The following is a 14,194-nucleotide window of genomic DNA, read 5'->3' as shown; positions in this document are numbered from 1 at the left end:
CATGCAACCAAATAATTGAGCCCCTGAAAATCATTCACCTGGCTACCCTTCACCCATCCATCCAGTGCTCTACAAAAAGAGGAGACATACTCCACCCAAGTGCTTGACTCCAGCTTCTTACATGCCCCCAACTTCTGCCTGTATTGCTATGGGGTCAAACCGTACCCCCTAACCAAGGCTTCCTTCATGGGGCATAAGACATATGATCTTTAGCGGGCAATGCTATCAATGTTTTCCTCCCCTAATTTAGGAAGCTGTTCCACAACCCCACTAACCAGTTTCTCTCAGGGATTCTGTAGGACCTCATTGGTATATCACAGGCTTTAAACCACTGGCCAATGTCCTCATGCCTTATAAAATCCTTAATAACCTCCTTGGGGATGTAATCTTCCCTACTCCAGGCACTTATGGTGCGCTGCCACAATTGGGATTGGACTCTATACTTTTTGCTTTTAGATCCAGTTCCCTCAAAGCTCTTTCATGCTCTAAGAGCATCAATTCTTTTCCAGGGCTAATTTTTCCCTCTGAAATGCCAAATCCTTACCCTCCTTCCCCAGCCTGAGGTTAGTGAGCTCCAATTCATTCATCCTGTTTTACTCCCTGTCCTCCAGCTCTTCTGCTGGAGACAGTCCCTTTAAAGATATACTGATGCCCCCCGGAAAGGTAACCTCCCCCCCCCAGGAAGCACCAATAGCCTATTCTACAGTCCATCTAAATTCTCCACCTCCTCCATAGGTTGCTCATCATTCTCGCTGGCATCCCTTGACTCCAACCAGACCCTCAGTGCCTTTTGGAATTCTTACTTTCTGAAGAGGCCTCTTACAGAGATTTTAACCTTTTTGCAGATAGATTTCACTTGTGGCATAGTGTAGGTTTCAACCCTATCCTCTTCTAACTCAATATCCACAGATGCAAGTGATGCTGGCTTTGTCATGATGAAGATTGGCAGCTCTCAGTTGCAAGACAAAAAAAAACGTTCCACCAGTTGTATGTGGTTGCATGATGGTCTGCACTCTACTAGTAGTGTACATCAATCACTGTATGTAAGACACACCTGCAAGTCCAGATCCTCACCGCTGACCACCAATGTTAGAAATGGGTGTCTCTAGTTGGCAAGGGTTTGCACCTTTGTCCAAGTAGGGACCCTTCTTCCTAGTCATGGTAAGGGGAGTACACTTCTAAAATAACCCCATGCTCATCCCCTTGGTAGCTTGGTACGAGCAGCAAGGCTTTCTCTCAGAGGCAGTGTGCAAAGCATTTGTGAACACATACAGTAATACAGTAAAAATACTACAAATGGACACCATACCAGTTTTAAAAAATAAGTAATCTTTATCTACATCAAAACAAGACCAAAATGACAAAAAAGGTAGAAACAGTTCTGTTCCAAGAACATGCTGGATGCAACACTTTTATACAAAGTACCTTGGATGCTGAGTGTAAGCAAAAAGGGTTGCAGGGAAGGTGATACATTGGTTAATTACAGTCAGGGAAGATGATCGGCCGGCTCCTTGCTCCGGGAGAGGCGATGCTTCAGTTTCTTACTGCTGCTCAGGGGAGGTGATGAGTCGGTTACTTACCGGAGAGGGGGTGATGCGTCAGTTTCATACTGCGTCCCCCAACAATGCAACAGACTTGACATTTAAATGGGATGTGTAACAGTCCAGTACGATGTGATGCAATGCACGAAGACCCGGGATGCGCTGCGATGATTTCTGCCGTGTCCCCTCGGTGTGTCGGTTCTTCCACAACCTGACCTGCATCAGAATCGGTGCAGTGATCTCAGACGTCAGAGATCAGTGCACAGGATTTGTCGCACGCCAGACATTTCAGTCACGAGCAGGTGCTGCATCGATTTTTCGGCGACGGTGATGAGTCGGAAAATTCTTCTTGCACCGCTGCGATGCATCGGAAATAGGTGATGCTTTGATTTTCACAGTTCTTGTAGGTTCAAATCCCAAAACAACCCCCAGAGGTCCAGAACATTGGCAGGCATCTCTCAGCAGGTCAGAACTCCCAGCAAAGGAGTTCAGTGGGGGCTGGGGGTGAAGTATTTTAGTCCCTGAGACTTTGAGACTTCAGAACAGGAGGCAAGCTCTATTTCAAGCCCTTGGAGATCTTCCTCAAGTAGGAGACCCAGCACACAGCAAAGTCCTTCTCCTTTCCTTGGTAGAAAGTAGCCACTGCAGGCTAACTCCAGATTGCAAACAGCACAGGGGCAGTATTCCTCATCAGTTTATCCAGCTCTTCTCCTTCGCAAAGGTGCCTCTTGATTCCCAGAAGTAATCTAAAAGTCTAAGGTCTAGGCCCCTCTTTTTATAATACAACATCCTTTGTTTTCTGTGGCAGAGAATCTCTTTTCCCAGGCAAATTCAGTACTGTCCTCTCTGGTGCAGCTTCCTGGCAGGAGTTGGAGACAGCATTGTCCTTGGCAGACCAGGCCAATTCAGGTGTGAAAGAAATATCCTCCACCTACTCTGAATGCAGCCCAGGTGTATTTAGCCCTGCCCTGACTCACCCTGGAAAGGCAGGACATAACTCACCCGCCAACTGGCTGTTTGAACAGAATGCACATCTACAGCCCCTGTCACTCCAAAGCCAGACAGTCAATACACAACCTATCAGAGGCACACTGGATGGTTAGGCAAGAAAATACCTACTTTCTTAAAGTGGTCTTTTCAAACCCAGAATGTAAAAATCACCCTCACTAAAATATGCATCTTAACATTCTGAGTTCAGGCATATCAAACTTTATTTTCCAATCAGGTTTCCATGTGCAGTAATGCTCATAAGATGTTATGAGCAAATTCCCCTTTCCACCCCATGGGACAGATAGCCTTACAATAGTAAAAAACAAAATTGGCAGTATTTCACTATCAGGACATGCCACACATATCAGGGCATGTCCTACCTTTCATATACACTGCACCCCGCCCACAGGGTTACCTTGGGCCTACCTTAGGGGTGACTCGCATGTAAGAAAAGGGAAGGTTAGGGCCTGGCAAGTGGGTGCACTTGTCAGGTCGACATGGCAGTACTAGACCGCACATAGGCACTGCAATGGCAGGCCTGAAACCTTGTTGTATGGCTTCTTGTGTGGGTGGCACAATCAGTGCTGCAAGCCCACTAGCAGCATTCGGTTTACAGGCCCTGGGCACTCATGGTGCACTGTACTAGGGACCTAATAGTAACCCAAATAAACCAACCATGGAAACACCAATCCATAATAAAAATGTGCACTTTCGCACTGATCAGCAGAGGCAAAATGCCTAAAGCATCAAGACCAGCAAAAAGATATCCATCACACAGTAAAAATACAGGAGGCAAAGGCAAAAATGCAGGTGAAACCAAGCCAAGACTGCCAGGTCTAACAGAGCTGTTATAATGTGACAGGGGCACCGTCTGAGTTGGCACCATCTGCGTTGGTAGGTCTGCTTCTATCTATAATCCCATCTCAAACCTCTCATTGGAACACCTCTCCATACCATGCAAGTCAATGGCTATAAGGCAAGAGTGAAGAGTAGAGTAATACTGTGGCATTCACTTTAATCTTTGCCAATGGCATTGAAAACAACAATGACACCCATCAAGTAAATGATGGTCCAAAGCCCATCTTCTCATAGGATAGCTTTAGGAAAGGCCTTTTAATTGTCCAAGGAAGTATCAACGTGGGTTCCTCTAATTGGAAAGCATATGCCAGACACCCATACAGTCTCTTCAGATTATAGCTTTTAGATCTCCTGGTCACAAAACCATTCTGGACTGTTTTTATTAGTGACTCAATCACCTTATAAATGTGATTGGCTATGAATATTGCTGGTATTTTAGTAGAGATACCGGCCTAAAAAATGCACATTATTAGGCGGGTTCACAAAGTTTATCTGCAGGATGATAGCAGCAATATGAAGGCCCAATGTGAGGCTGCCCTCTTTGGTGGAACACAATGTTTCCATTAGCTGAGTTCTGAACTTGCTTGACAAATGTTTATAAGTTCTGTGGAATATCGCTGGGTCCCAGGTCAGTACCTCACACCAATTGTGTTATCACTTTCGATAGCTCATCTATTGAATGGGCCTACTCCCATGCGAGGTCTGAGTATGCCTCAATGGAGGACATTGGAAGTTTATTTACTAAACCCTCAAGACTGGTCATAGCCTCAACCTACTTAGTGCTATCTAGAAGATGGAAGAACAATGTAAATACCTGGACCATCTAAGCATCTGAGCACCTCTCTTGACAACAATGCCATTCACATCTTTCACATCATTTGTGTAAACAAGCCCTTCCTCCCTCCAGCTCAACCATGTGTATTTTCTAAGTGTTATTTGCTGCTTCAGCTTCAATAAACTATTTTCCATATATATTGATGTATAACCTTACTAATCAGGTGCATAGTTTCTTTGTCCTTGAGTCCTATGTATCCAGAATCCTCCTTTTGGGCCTATGCTGACATATTTATTGCAGTGATTTCTCTAGTGGAGAGTGCTCCGATATTCCCTGAGACAGAAATGCTGTCTTCTAAAATCTAGGTCTCTGATCTATCTTGGTAAATAGATAGCATAACCTTGAAAAGGGGCCATCTGCACGAGAAGAATATGAATATAGTCTTATTCTCAGGTGTAGCTGTCTCCAGGGATGTAACTTCCCACAGTACTGCATGACTACCCAACCTCCAATTTTGTCCATTAGACTTAGCAAAATGTTTCTCCATTAAAGTCTCCACGTTTGACAGTAGGGCCTCAGGCAATTCAATTGCACAAGGATCCTTCCTGCCCTTCTGGCATGGGTTTCTACAACTGTGTGGATGGGGGGGGGGGTGTAAACCACAATTAACACCATCTTCTCACCTTCTCACTTCCTAAAGATATCACATAGCAGTCTTGAATAACCTTGAATGCCAGAGATGGCCAAACTAAATTCGCCAATTTCCTAGACCCTCCAAGAAAACAGGAATGCACTAAGGATATGTATCTGCTGCTGCCAATAAAACCACAGTGACTGCCAATCAGCTGTGCCTCCTACAGTAATGCCATGTGTCGATAGAAGAACTGGGGGCCACTCCCGCCTTACACTTATAGCCCAAGCTATTTATATTCCATGTAATAATGTATCAGCGTGCTGAACACATGGACAGATTATCCACCTCTCCTCCGGTATGCTGCAATATATTCCGAACATTGAACGTTGCCAGTACTTAGCACCGCTGATCCATAAACAGACCCTAGGCCATTGAACTTACCCTCTACTCCATTTCAGAAAAACCCAGAAAAGCGAGTTATTCAAACTGGCGTCCAACTAAGCACCTGCTACACCAAGGAACTTTTTGGAGAAGGCATTATCTAGCACCAAACTCTAACTTCTGGGCAGCCTTCCTCTCCATCCTCTGTTTTCACCCACCTATCTGAAGTGGTCGTGTAGATGTGGGATGCTGCTCAAAACTCAAAATAAACAAACAAATAAATAAAGGAATACTTGAATTAATTAATGTTAATAAATCTATCGTCACTAGATCCAGCCTTTTATACTTTTCTGTGGTGATTTGCATTCCACTGTTCAGCATAGGAAAAATATGTTTTGCTCTTTATTATAACATTTCATTTTCCTGTAAGTAATATTCCAGTTTTTTAATGATATTAACTAATTGGTACGGATATATACTGAAATTGTCATGGGAATCTATCTGTCCCTGTGGGAAATATTCATTTTTTTTGCTATGAGTGAAGTCATCAATTTTCCTGCTCAAGAATTACAGTTAGAAGACTACTCTGGGAATTATTTTTGTGTCTCTGGGGGTACGTGGCACAGATATCTGTGTGCATGTAAGTATAGAAAGGATCTAAAGAAAATGCTGATGTGTTCCCAAGTCAAGCTGACTATCGTTGCAGAGGGACTTTGCAAGTACAATTTTGGCAGCGCATCAGATTAAATTAATTCACAAAATGTGCTTGCAGCAACATTAAACTAATGTACCGTTGTGAGAGTTTAATTGTATACTTTCCTTGCACAGGACAAGTCTAATTAAAAAATAATCAGTACAGGGATAATGGAGAAAAGCTGGAGCCAAGAAAGCTTCTTAAAGTTTTCTTTAATTGTATTCCAAAAACACCACTAACCAGTAAAAATGCTTTTTAACTGAAACTATCCTTAAAAGATTAGTAAAAAAAATAGGGCATGTTTTCCACTGTTCCAGTATATGTATGAGAAATGGTTATTCTACACAGATATTGTGTTGTAATTGTAATTGCATTTATCAAGTGCTTACTACCACGACGAGGCATTGAAGCTCTTTTTGGCGAGTAGCATGCTACTCTGGAAACCAAAATTAGTATAAGGATATATGAAATAAAAGATTAAAAGATCAAACTTCATCTCTATTAAAAAAGGATAGAAGTAACTGTTGTAACTAAAAAGGTAGGCCCAGATTTACTAAAGGTTACTTTCATAACGCAACCCAGACACAAAGTGTTGTGTTGATATTTACTACCCAATGCAAACCAAGATTTGTATTGGATAGCTTTCCAAAGTAATGCAAGGCTCTGCTTTGCACTGCTTTGTGTTGCTTTGCATCAAGGGGTCGTTCCTTTGGTGGCATATTGATGTTACCATTCAAACACCTATGGGCTTTGGAGCAAATCCTATCAATAACAAAAATTGAAACCCCTGGATCTATAAGAGAGGGAAGAGTGCTACCGGACTTTATTAGGATTCCACTGAGCCAGGATTAAAAACCAAGCTGAAACAGGAGGGAATTCAATCTGCCATTGAGTGAAAAATAGGTTAATATGTTTCAGCCTAATACCCTCGACAGAGCTGTAGCAGCCTTTTTCAGGACCTTCTAGAAGCTTCTGCAAAATATTTGTAAGTAATGGGTGATAAAAACAAAAGGCAATTTGCCTTATACAAAGCCTGTGGTTGAAGTGGAAAACCACTTTGTCAGGAATTCACTGGATGGTTTACCTGAAAGGAACACAATGTTTTGGTATGAAATATATTTAAATTTGTACAACAAATTATAGCACTTATTCCAACAATTCTAGGTTACAGGAAATGTCTTAGAACTGAATGAGGGTTGCTGTGGCTATCAATAACCGACACACCAATGCAACGTTGTGCCATCAAGAGCTTACCCGCAAACGTCAGGCAACAAGCCTCAACTTTACCTTGGCACAAAACTCAAAGTGGCATCAAGTCCTAAAATATAAAATGGAAACATGAAATCAATTTGTCACAGGACAACAAAGGTGGGTGAAACAGTTGACTCAATTGCTAACCACATCAATACCCCAACTACATAAATATAATATTGCGTGTAATAAGTAGGACTGAAACAGCCCGCGGTGGAAAAATCGTATAAACCTGCTTTTGCATCATAAAGAGACAAATGTGCAGCTGGTGTCACCCAGGATATGCCTCATCAATCATTGTCACTCCGTCACCCCTCATAACATCTCAGATACAGCAGCATGAGCTACTCCCTTCCAGTTGTCACGACACCTTGGTGAGAAAGAGCAATCTGGCAGTTAATACTGTACCACAGATTACATCGCATTAACCATAGAAAGGCACCTGCGTGACACAGCCAGAGTTACACAATGACCGACATTGGGGAGGCAACATACCATTTTGGAATTGACAGCAAAGGGGTGGATTGCAACGCGGAAGGCATAACTCATGGCAAAGGTCTGGTTCCTATATTTATACGGATAATAGATGCACCCCTACCCATTATTTGGTCTGATCAGTTTTTACTTACTTTTACAATTCACAAGGAATTAGGAAAGTCTCAATCACATGGTAAGCCACGGGTGAGCTGTGTCAGGTCGTTTGGTCAGCTCACCACACAGGCACTAGCTAATTCACTTAGGCAACATCCCGTCCCTGTTAGTGGAATCCTAGAAAACGACTTAGGCTCTCTAGATAACTGGCACCTTGATCGCTTCATGGAACTAGCCCCTCCTAAAACAAGAGTAGGTAAATCTTGTAGAGCCTCAGCCCCGAGGTTTATGAAGGCTCTAAGAAAAAGTAAATGCAAGCAGCTAGAGAGGGTATGGAGGAAGAATTTTAACCACATGAATAAAATTACTTATAAATTAACGTTAAAAGCACATTACGCCAAAGTCCGTGAGCAAAAATAATTCTTCTTGTCTACGAAAACCGAACTGGCTGGAAACAGTAGCAAAGAACTCTTTCAAATTGTAAAAGATTTTTCCAGTCCAAACGCTATTAATAGTAACCCTGGGCGTGGTGCGCGTAGTCGCGCTATAGGAAGCTATGCCAAGATGTTCTTGCACTACGTGAGCTACGTGTAGCTTCGCGAGCATGCAAAGCTGCTTGTCGCGCCCGTTCGTGATGCATTTTTCTTGTTCGGGAGCGCGTTGTGCGTGTTCGGGCGCGGTTTACGTGCTCGGGGGACAGTATCTTGTGAACGTACCCATGCGGTCGCCTATGGGCGCGGTCATCTTGTTTTTTCAATTGTCCCGCCCGCTTGCGATGCCTTATTTCCTGTTCCGGGTCACGTATAGCGTGTTCACGATGCGCATCTCATGTTCGGGAACGCTATATACTTGTTCGCGACGATTAGTGCGTGCTCGCGGGAAATATCACGCAAGCTTACACCCGCGGTCAGGAATGGGTGCTGCCATCTTGTTTTTTCACTCTATGCTATGGTTCTGGGCCTAGTTTTCTATTCTTACTTAATCTTTGCAATCCTTAGTTTTTTACACAGTTTTTCTGACTTTTTATATTTTTCATCTATTTCTCTCTGTCCCTAAGTTTATATTTTGCATTTTATTTCTACTTTTACTGTGTTTCTTTTACTTTTCTACTGTTTCTTTAAGCTCCTACTTCTTTCCCTAACTTTATTTTTTCCTTGTAACTTTTCTTTACCGCCTCCACCCCAGAACCATGGCCAAGGGCAGCAGTACCGGCTCCAAGGGCAAGGCGCCTGCGCCCAAGAGCCGGCTACCTTGGGGCAGAATGCGCCCTTCAGGGGTGCAGGCCCGGCAGCTTTTCGGCGTGATGGAAGTGGCCACCCTTGTTTTTTTATCCAGCGCCACCTCCCCTTGACCTTGGCAGCAGGCGGCAGGCCAGGCTCCGGGTACCCTACCCAGGAGCGTCACTGCCGGTGGACGAAGGTGCGCCGGGCAGTGTTTCGCTGCTCATGGATCCGGCGCACCTACAACCAGCTGGCCCACCGGTGGTCAGACACACTGGGCAGGGAGCAGGACCTGTTGGACCTGCTAGGTGTCGAGGTGCTTGGTGAGTAGCTAATATATAGCAGTATAAGTATTGTGTATAATTTTTTGATGAATAACATGATTACTGGTGCTTACATTGCAGGTAAATTACGTTTCAAAATCTTCTGGGATTGTAGGACACAGGTGTTCGGCACTACTCTTACTTGTTTGCAACTTTGCGCTAGCTTGGGCTGATTAATGTAAGAGTTTACTTTAGAGATGTGAAGTTAGTTAATGCTACTGCTAGAGAGCGTCTAGTCCTTCCATTGTCCTTCTGTGAAATAGTGGTGGATGGATACTAGGTTTACTTAGTATTAGTTCATATTATTTTTACGGTCTGCCTGACGCCACTGAGTGCTGCATACCCCAGTCCTCCGTAGAACCTTTTGTAGTTTGTTTAGTGAGTGGTAGGCTTAACATTGTCAGTCAGTAGCAGAACAACATCAGACGCAACCAACCAACAATTTGGTGTATGCACACATTTATGCATGTGTCCTACATCTCATCTATGCATTTTTTAAGGCAAAAATAAAATGGAAATGCAGACTTACTGAACAATTGGCCCATCTGGAATAGGTGGTCTAGGTCAGGTGGTACTTAGGCTTCGTTAGTATTCTGGAATCAGAATGATTATGGAACATTTGATTAGTGTTCATAAATAAGTAGACAGTCCATGATTCCTGCAAGCCAGTAGTAGATCTGATTAGATAGGTCAATTTTATTGCAATTATTGTTTCCTAAAATGTTTTTTGAGCATTTTTTTAAATGATTTATTTGTTTCACAGCACTCATTAATGTTTGTCTCTTTCTTTATTATTTCTTACATGATCAGCACCACCCAGGGGCAAGAAGACGGGGTCCGAGTCGACTGGACAACCACCAGAGGACCGCTCCTCTACTGAGGGCCCTGCTACTGGCTCCAGTAAGTCCTCAAATGGTTATATTAACAATTATATTTCCCTAAATTTTACTGTACCTTATTTTTTCAGAACTATTAATTACGGTTCCACTTTCTAATTCATTTTTTTACAAAACTTCTTTGACCTTGACAATCTGTTTCTAAATTCTGGTTATCCCTGCCTTTCAGTTCCTTCTAACTGCCTCTGCTATTACTCTCTGTACTACTACTATTAGTCTGTCTGTAGATAGGCTTGCCCAGTTGGCCACTCTTTATTTAAGGTTTTCTTTTGAATAAAGCTCAAATTGACCAATAGCTCTAGCCACTGGGTCCTGTCCCTTGGGATGTCCTCTTTAATCTCGAGGCTTTGACAATTCCTACCAACAAAATGCCCAACCAGATGTATGACTAGTATTTTTGTAATGATAGCAGCATATACTCCTACTGTTGTGGGGATTCTGCACAACCACATACAGAACTACACACAAGAAAATAGGATGTTGGTGATAGGAGGTTGGACCTTATTCACACCTCAGTCAGAACTCAGAACCCACAATTGCCTGACCAACGAGCTATAGTGTCTCATTAGGTCGCGAACCCCCACACAAAAGATGCCCAATGATTACACAACCCAGAACATAACACCCTTTCGCTCACTCACTCGTGTAAGTCCACAACACCACACCAAATACCACAGAGTCTATGTGTAAGTTCAAAATGTTTATTTATCTTCAAATAAGAAGCTTTGTATGTTGTTCTATAAAATTACTACAGCCAGCTCCAACATCAAAATGCATAAGATTAAAACAGTAAACATGTGTTACAAGTGCATGACAGAAGACAAAAGATCTGTGTAAATTCTGGGAGACCCCTCACCGTTGAACGTAGAAATACAGGTTACATGCATTGTAAGCTCTGCAAATCTATGGTTTGTAGAAGAGAATCTTCTGCCTATTATGAGAAAAATGGTGCACGTTAGACAGTATAATGCAATTATGCAAGCATTTCGCAGTCATGCCAAAATGTGTAACATTATGGCTAAGCAATAGGGACTAACCGAACTCCATCAAAAAAAGTGGCTTGTTTTTCAACCTCTTCAATTGTACTCAACACTTATGTGGCCTCAAAGGCATCTTACTGCACAACAAGCTGCAAGGTAACATGCGCAAAAGAGTAGACATGAATCTAAAATGGTTACATGGCTCAGGCTAACTTTCCAAAGAGTAGAGTAGGAGTAGCGATGACCCTAGGCACCATAATACTACTACTCTAGTACGCAATTTGGACTAGTGATGATGTATGTTGTACTATTAACTGTTTTTTCAATCTTCCTAGTGAAAATGAATAAAATAGGGGGAGGTGTTCAGGCATCTAAAAATGTGTAAACGAAATTCTAGGCTTACTACCAGTACCAACCACCAGTGCCGGCGGGGCCAGCGGCGATGGCGATGCTGCCATTCCGGAGGGGGCAGGACATGCGGCACCTGCAGGAGCTCCAGGGGGGGAGCCAGCAGCAGTGTTGGGTGGTGGTAAGTTATATTCATTAGTTATTGGCATTACAACTAGCTAGAAGGGGGACACTTCACTCTCTGTACTGTGAGACTTATTAATTAAGTATGAACTTGAAGTTGTAGCGAACAATATACAACGGTTGAAGAAGACACCCTTTACTTAGCATTACCAAGGCATTAGCAATAGCATTACCAGCGTGAGTTATATAGCCAATGGCCTCTTCTATCTGACTCCAACTCAGCTGTGAAAGTTTTATGGAGAAGACTAAAAGTCAGATCAGATGACCTTGATGGATGTGTTGAACAAAAAAGGAAAGAAGGGTGGAAGGAGGAAGGACGGGCGAGAAGTAATACGACTAGCAGAGAAGGATACTTTGGAAGCAGCATGCAGATGGCTGTTTGGAATCAGATGCATGGGTTGTTGAAGGATGGGTGGAAGGTGAAATAAGATGCCTGCCTTTGACACAGTATGGGTGGATATTGGATAGCAAGAATTAACAGCGGTGTTTGGGTCAATCTCAAAGCCAAGGCAAGGAAGGAAGAAGTGGACGCATGGGTGGTTGTTGGTGAAACCAGCTAAGGTTTTTAAGCGATATATAAAAAAGAATGATAGACATTTACTTTTAATGGATGGATGCCTGGATGTATTCATCATAGACAGCATAGGTGGAGACTGTCACTGGATGCAGAGTCTTACTTTGAAGAGAATGTAAAAGAAACTGCGCCAGAGTAGAAAAGCAGAGGGGAATATATATGTGTTTCAGAATACAGTTGACTCAGTAGTTTGCAAGCACATCATATATATCTTATCAAGCACCTTCCTTTGACTTCGAGGACCACTTCCTACCTAAGTTAATTTATTTTCGATTGTGTCAGCCAGCCTGCAAAGGGTGGTCTGTCTGTTGGTTACACAATCAATGAACAAAGTACCTTATGCAGTAGCAGTCGGTGGTGGGAGTGCTGGCGGATCGTGATGTGGGGAGGGGGAGGGGCAGGGTGGGGGTAGTAAACTATGGATTATGAATGCAGTGTGCGAAACAAAATTTGTTTTATTTATTTATATGTTTACTTACCAGTAATTGTCTGCATTCAATAATTTACTACCCCCATCCTACCCCTCCCCCTCCCCACGTCACCACCCACGAGCACTCCCACCACTGACCGCTACTGTACTGATATGTCGTCGTTCCATATATAAGCAATGATCATTGGATCAGATATATAATATTAATCTGCCTTTTTGTAATAGCCAGGGCAGAGTGAAAGTGAAATTGAGCAATTGCCCTTCATGTAACAGAGAGAGTATGGCTAGTGCCACCCGTAATTGAAAAGTAAGACCTTCCCCACCTGTAGACAGTAGTAAATAAAAGTGACGGGAGTCTGCGTATTGACTCGTATGTTGCTCTTGGACGCAAGCTTAGCTGACTGAGCTGGCATGCCGGCTACAACAAGGTTATGTAATTTAGCTAAACTAGAGATAAGAAAAAGACTGGCGTTCTGTGTACTGAAGTCCATAGTACTAGGGCAAGTATAATGCCTGAAAAAAACTTGAACAAATGTTAGAGGCCGAGGAAGTGGGAGGATAGATTCTTACCACAAATGTTATGTACTGCCCTTGCTAGTGCTACTGTGCCACTATGTGTTGAATTAATTTTGTGTTACTGTTTTGCTAAGAGTATTGGTTACAATTCTGTTTCTTTCTTTATAGATCCTCCTTCCCATGAAAAACCAATGCGGAAGGAGTTGCCAGCCAGGGCCCGGCGCCGGAACCTGGAGGCTACCTGCGAAGAATACCGCCGCTGGTGGCTCAGGCAGAGGAGGAGGAGGAGGCGGCCACAGCTGCAGCCTCTTCCAATGCCCCGAGCCCCAGCCAGGCCCCGCCTCCAGTGGTATGGCCCCGCGGTCAGGCAGCCGCCCACCACCGCACATTTTTAAGCACAGTTAGAGGAGCGAGTAAATATCATGGTGGACAAACACCTAAAAGCCCGCCAAATGTAGAAGGACCCCGTTAAATTGCCCCTTTTTTATTACTTTTGTTGGTGGGTGGGAATTGGGTGTTGGGGTTTCTGACTTTCTGGACATTGTTTGGACTTTTTTCGATTTGGACATTGGTTAGGGTTGGGGAGGGGGTGGGTCAGGTGTGGGATAGTTTATTTTTCTTTAGGGAAATACATTTTATTTATTTGTACTTACACATACGATGTTAATGTTTTGTGGAGGGTTACTTTTTTACGAATTTATTTACGTCACATGGTTTCCTAACTTTCCTTGCTGCTGCATGGCAGCAGCCAGTGTTGGATTTAAATAATCTGCCAATTTTGTAACACGCAAACAAATAGATGCCGTACCCCTCACTGAGTTATATTTGTCCTACTGGTACTGTCAGTCACTCCTCCTAGTTCATTATATCTCCCAGCAAACTTATCTTACCTGTGATTGATGATGATTAAGTTCGGCACAGCAATGGCTGCATGGTTTCCCAAGAGAATGGAGAAGATGCCATGGTTGTGTTGGTAGTAGTAGACACTGGCACTAGCATTTGCAAACAA

Source organism: Lissotriton helveticus, chromosome 5_1, assembly GCF_964261635.1.
Source record: "Lissotriton helveticus chromosome 5_1, aLisHel1.1, whole genome shotgun sequence".
NCBI classification, from domain to species: Eukaryota; Metazoa; Chordata; class Amphibia; order Caudata; family Salamandridae; genus Lissotriton; species Lissotriton helveticus.
The sequence above is the reverse complement of the archived record's forward strand: the minus strand, read 5'-3'. Positions refer to the sequence as shown.